The 5,611-nt window shown below is 43.6% G+C and overlaps 1 long non-coding RNA gene across 1 annotated transcript; it reads left to right on the top strand.

Moving 5' to 3' along the window:
* Positions 1 to 343: 343 nt before the first annotated feature.
* LOC129382153 (uncharacterized) lies at positions 344 to 4,412 on the top strand. Its single transcript, XR_008610242.1, has 3 exons — positions 344 to 704; positions 1,476 to 1,562; positions 4,218 to 4,412. It is a non-coding gene; the product is annotated as an uncharacterized lncRNA (long non-coding RNA).
* Positions 4,413 to 5,611: the final 1,199 nt, after the last annotated feature.

Here is a 5,611-nt window from a genome sequence, read left to right as displayed (position 1 = left end):
TAACCGAAGTGAAAATCGTTCGAATAACGTCACCGCAACGGTTTTCTATAGGGTTAACATTTTCAGATCTCGAAGGCCATGCTTTTGCTGGCTGCAGATAGCAGAAGCGATTCAAATTGAAAATGCGTTATAGAATTTCTTTCTATGCCAAACTATAGCTTACAATATAGACTTATCTGTGATTCTGTTTGTCTTGCAACAGCTCTGCGCAATTAGGCAGCCGCACAAATCCTCAGATGACGCTAGCCGAGACATTGGCTGGCCCCAACCGACCTGTTGGTGGCGCCACCCACCGCCCCGTTTCCAATCCAATCCAATCCAATCAGCCTGTCGCTCTGTTTACGAGTCGGTCGGGTGTGCGAGCTGCAACCATGTGCTTGTTTGATCGTGTGTTTTTGTGTTTGCTGTAACGAAATGTGACTTAGTTCGCGTGCGCATAAGTGCCACAGACAGCTTGTGTCTCGCTGCAAACTCGCCGTGTGCGTGGCGCGCCAGCCAAATGTGGACCAACGATGTTCATGCCGTGGAGTGCGTTCCCTTTGTCTCTGGTTGTCGTGGAAAGTTAGGTGGACGTCGCGAAGAATTAATGCGTGTTGTTAGCGTGCCACTGCTCGTCCACTATGCACCGACATATCTGCTGGGAGTAACATCGAAGCACCGGCAACTTGGAGGGCGCTTTTCGACCGCGTCGTGCCATTCAAAAGGTGAGTAACCGTGCTTGCTAACTACACACGTGTTGTGCGTGCTTCTCGTGTGGGCATAGGGTGCCTTGCGAACGTAGGAAAGAGAACTCCCACGACAACAGTGAAACCTATGCCGATGCTTGCTGGGTGTCAGAGTTTAGTTGCGCGAATTTATTGCCATAATGCAGAATTGAAAATCTTGATAAGCGTTTTCTTCTGATGAGAAAGATTACGTTCGGAAATAATCGTGTTCATCATGTGCGCTTGTGCGTGAGCTCCCGCTTTTCTGCTGAAGTCGCATGATAACGACTCATCTACCTCTTGACCGATTCTTACTGCTACGACGTTTCCTCGCTTATAAATGATTCGTCGTTGTAGATAATGTCTGCTTACAAGGTTTTCGATTTACGAGCAGTATTAGGAAAAAAGAAATGTAAGCAATCACAGCGTGCTACTGGTACAGGTTTGTTTTGAAGGGGTGTTGCCATAACTTTGACGTAAGTAAACATTACAAGGGATAGTTACTTAAAGTCATGAAAGAAACTCTAGAATCGTTATGTAAACAAACATTCATGTAATGCGCTGCTGCTGCTGCGTGTGAAATTTTGCCTTGTTGAAGGGGTCCCTGTTATCGTGACATTCATCAGTGACTTCGACTTTGTGCTCTGTTGCCACCCTGCACCAGTGCAAGCATTGTTTTCGGGACTGTTTTTACATGCTCCTTGCATGTGTTCACGATGTGATAGTCTTATTGTGCCACAGCTATAAGTTAACACCCAATTCTCTTTGTAGTGGTGAAGCCGTGACCCACAACAGTGTCCACATAATCCGTGGCAATGGCTGCAGCAGCACGGCGTGTAATCTGGATGGACATGTCAGGTATGCTTTAAGTGTACGTGTTCACAAAAGTAGGATCTCGGTATCATTAGTGGATAAGTGTATCGACATATTACTTAATGCATCTTGCTAAATAGGCTAAATATTTGTGCAACTTTATTCCACTTGCTGCTTATTTGTGTTTGTAGACATTATGCACACGTTATCTTGTTCTGTTAAAACTACACCTCGCATGTCCTGACGTTTAGTATTTTTCTCGCATCAATTGCTTGGCTGCAAGTCCACTTTATTTTTGCCTATTACACAGTAGGTTCCTTTTTTATTTTGGTTTTATTTGTTTGGAACTGTTTCTTATGCTGTAGCATATATTTCCCTGTTTTCCTTTCTGCTTATGATACACACATGTGCTGTTTTTGTCCATGTAAGAATTCGAAGTGTAGTGTGCCATATATCTCGAAGGTCTAAGCACGCAGTGTGCATACCATTGTTTAACATTGATGTTTACAATTATGTCTGTCTTGTTCTCAGAATAACTGTCACTGGCAAATACACATTTGATGAACTCGAATTTCTTGAAATGAAATAGGAAGGCCAGTATTCATTGTGCTGCAGTTTCTTAAGTAGTGAGGTGCTTTCTGGTAAGCTTTCTATTTTTTCTCTCACTTTCTTCGTATTCTTTTCTTTGCAAGTTGCCCCTATTCATGCTGGTAGGCATTGTAGCAGTTGTGAGTGTGTCTACTGCAGCAATGTCACAGCTAGTTCGCACACACTCCAGGATGCCAACAGATACCCATCACTGCTTTTGTGCATTTCTGAGAACCAGCTGTATCCACTCGGCGAAACTTGTAGTGTCCATTTGAATTTGCCAATCAGTTCATGTAACTTTTCAGGACAAAATTTACGCAGCGAGGGAAGGGAGACTATGCAACATGACCTTGGCTAACAACTGACTGTTTAAGTTGTTGGAAGGACTAACAAAAATAGCACTGGATGTGCACTTGTGTTGTGCACCAGTTAATTTGAGAGGGATGGCAGAAGTTATAATACAAAGGCATAAAATCATGATAAATGGTGTTTGCATAAAAAGAAGTAAGTAAATAGGCACAGACTAATTTCTATCCCTTGTAATGTACAAAGGATGCCTTTCTTCATGCATTGATAATGGGGGCTGGCTCACACTTACTGTTACTTATGTGGTGTGCCTGACTGATTTCTCTTGCCAATTTTCAGCCATGGGTGAAAACAGATAAACAATCCTAATCCGGCCTGAAGCCCCATTGCGGATATGTGTGGCCAAGTCTGACGAGCATACTGGTCTTTTGAGTGAAATATGGTGATCTCATAGGTACATATTTAGGCACCAGCCAGTCTGCGCTATGTACATTTGACCACATGTGAAAGGAATACAGTACAGTGCCTCTGACACGCACTGGACAAATTTGGTGCTACCTTTAACCAAGCAAGCCTCGCTTGCCTCCTTGCCTTTCTCGATTCAATTTTCAATTCAATCAGTTCATGTAACATTTCAGGACAAAATTTGCGCAGCGAGGGAAGGGAGACCATAAAACACGACTGTTGTGCATATGCTGCCTAATTTATTTTTGCTGGAAATATATGTGCATTGCAGTCCACAAGTGAATTGACAAAGGCACCCAGGCATTGGAGGCTTGCTTAGTTAGATACCCAAAATTTGTCTCGTATCTTTCAGGGTTAATGTAGGCTATTCTTTTGATCACATGCATATTTGGTCCAATGTACATCGGGCACGGTGACTAGCCAGTGCCTCAGCATGCGCCTAGGAGAGCACCATAATTCACTCAAAGGACCAGTGTGCTCGTCCCATTTGACCATGCATTGACATGACAAGCTGTGCCCTGGATTTAGATTGTTTATCTGTTTCGTTCGCCTATGGCAACCGATTGGTATAACAAAATCAGTGAGGAATATCACATCCAAAAATGGGACGTGTGTCAGCCAACGCTCATTATGATTGCATGACAAAGAGGAATACTCTCTAATGACGTCGGATAGCAACCACTATGCTTATTTATTAAATTATTTTTATGCAAGCTTGTTTATCATGCTTATACGCATTTGTTTTTCAACTTGTGCCCTCCCTCTGAAAGCAGTGCTCGGGTGTAAATGATAAAAAGACCCAGACATGGTGTGGTGTATTTCTTGAATGGTATATATGCCATCATTCAGGAGGCCAACACATGCATGACATAGTAGGCTTGGAATGTGTGAGAACTGTGACCGTAGCTGATGCAAATATTCTATAACGACTGGCACTTGGATGTCTCTGGGATGCATTGGGTTGCCCGTACACAAACACTCCTACGCTCATTTCTATGCCAAGTAATTAGTGAGATTTTGTCATTCACGCTAGCAATCCACAGACACTGCCGTCCTTTGTCAAGTGGAAACCGATATAGCTGAAGCTGTTCACATGTACACATGCCACAGCTGATCCATGTTGCACATTTGTACAGCCAAGAGCAATTTCTGCTTACTGTAGGTACTGCTGCACCCAAAGGCCACACAGTGGTTCCTCAACTTTGTGTGAACCGACACCACATAAATGTTTTGCAGAACTAGCTATAACATCTCCAGATCGTTCTGCAGCAAGTGATACGGCGTGTATTTCTGTGGTTGATTGCCAAGTTTTGTTAATTTTCTGTCCTTTCTACCATGCAGGGTATACGTGCACTTACTTCAAGATGACGACACTCCACCTCAAGAACAGCCTCTCCTCAATGATAAGTAGCGAGATTAAATGAAAGGAAGATATCACATCCGTAACCGGACTGATACTGTGTTTTCCTTTCATTTAACCTTCTTCTGCATTTAAGGAAGCATTGATATGCCCAATAAATGTTCTTGTTAAATTTCTTTCGTTGAGTAATGTCTAACATGCAGCATATGTAGGGCCCATGTACATGTCAAAAGTGCTGCATCGTCGCTGGACATACATGCATACAGGCTGCATATATGTAGCACCAAAGACAGTCACGCACAGGTAACAGCTTTAAATAAGGTCTGACTGCCATTGGGACACATGAGAAAATGTTACCACACGTGGTGGCCAATTTTGTTATAGCAGTAATATGAGCACCAGCAGTCTAATGTATAAGCTCATTAGAGATTCGTTAGGAAGACGTGAGAAAGTCACAAGAAAACTGCTTTGGAGCGCACATTAGGAAGACATTTCATGCTCACAAGAAAAACACTCGTCAAGAATTCTACAGAAAGACGGTGGCCAATATGTTTTAGAATGACATTAGGAATACATCAGAAAATTCCAAAGAAACTCATCAGAAACTCTAATGGCTGTGATGTCAAAACTCGTCAGACTTTCATGTGAAACTCATCTCATATTTTCATAAGGGATGCTTGCCCAACACAGTTAAGGTATCAATATATGCCGACGATATCTGCATTTGGGCGTCTGCCGTAACACGACTGCAGGTACGAGCACGGCTACAAAAGGCAGCTACGATAACATCTCTGTACTTGCGGAAACAGAACGTAGAGCTGTCTTCAGAGAAATGCTGCCTTGTTACATTCACTCGGAAGGAAATGCAGCGTTACAGTGTAAAGGTCAATGGGCAAGCAGTAGCAAATGCACGGAAACACCGCTTTTTAGGGGTAATTATTGACCGAGACCTATCATGGAGCCCGCATGTTTCATACTTGAAGAAGAGATTATTGACAATAATACATCTCCTCAAATTTCTCGGCGGAAAGTCATGGGGCACTTCGGTGTGGTCAATGCTGCAGCTGTATAACGCCTTGTTCCTCGGTTTCGCAAGATACAGCCTCCCTGTGATTGGGAACACCTGCAAAACAAACCTGCGTATACTCCAGGGACTACAAGCTCAAGCCCTAAGGACGTGTCTCGGTCTTCCGAGGTGTGCGTCTACAGCGGCAACGATTGTCATAGCTCGAGATCACCCAATATCAACGTACTTGGCAACCGACGCTCTCAGGGCGCATATTCGGCACGTTGCCCGATTACCTTCTCACCATCTTGCCGCTCTACCCACAGAAAGGCCACACACAACTTTCAGTCGTTTAATTGATGCCAATCG

Source organism: Dermacentor andersoni, chromosome 3 (assembly GCF_023375885.2).
Source record: "Dermacentor andersoni chromosome 3, qqDerAnde1_hic_scaffold, whole genome shotgun sequence".
Lineage (NCBI taxonomy): Eukaryota > Metazoa > Arthropoda > Arachnida > Ixodida > Ixodidae > Dermacentor > Dermacentor andersoni.
The sequence above is the reverse complement of the archived record's forward strand: the minus strand, read 5'-3'. Positions and strand labels throughout refer to the sequence as shown.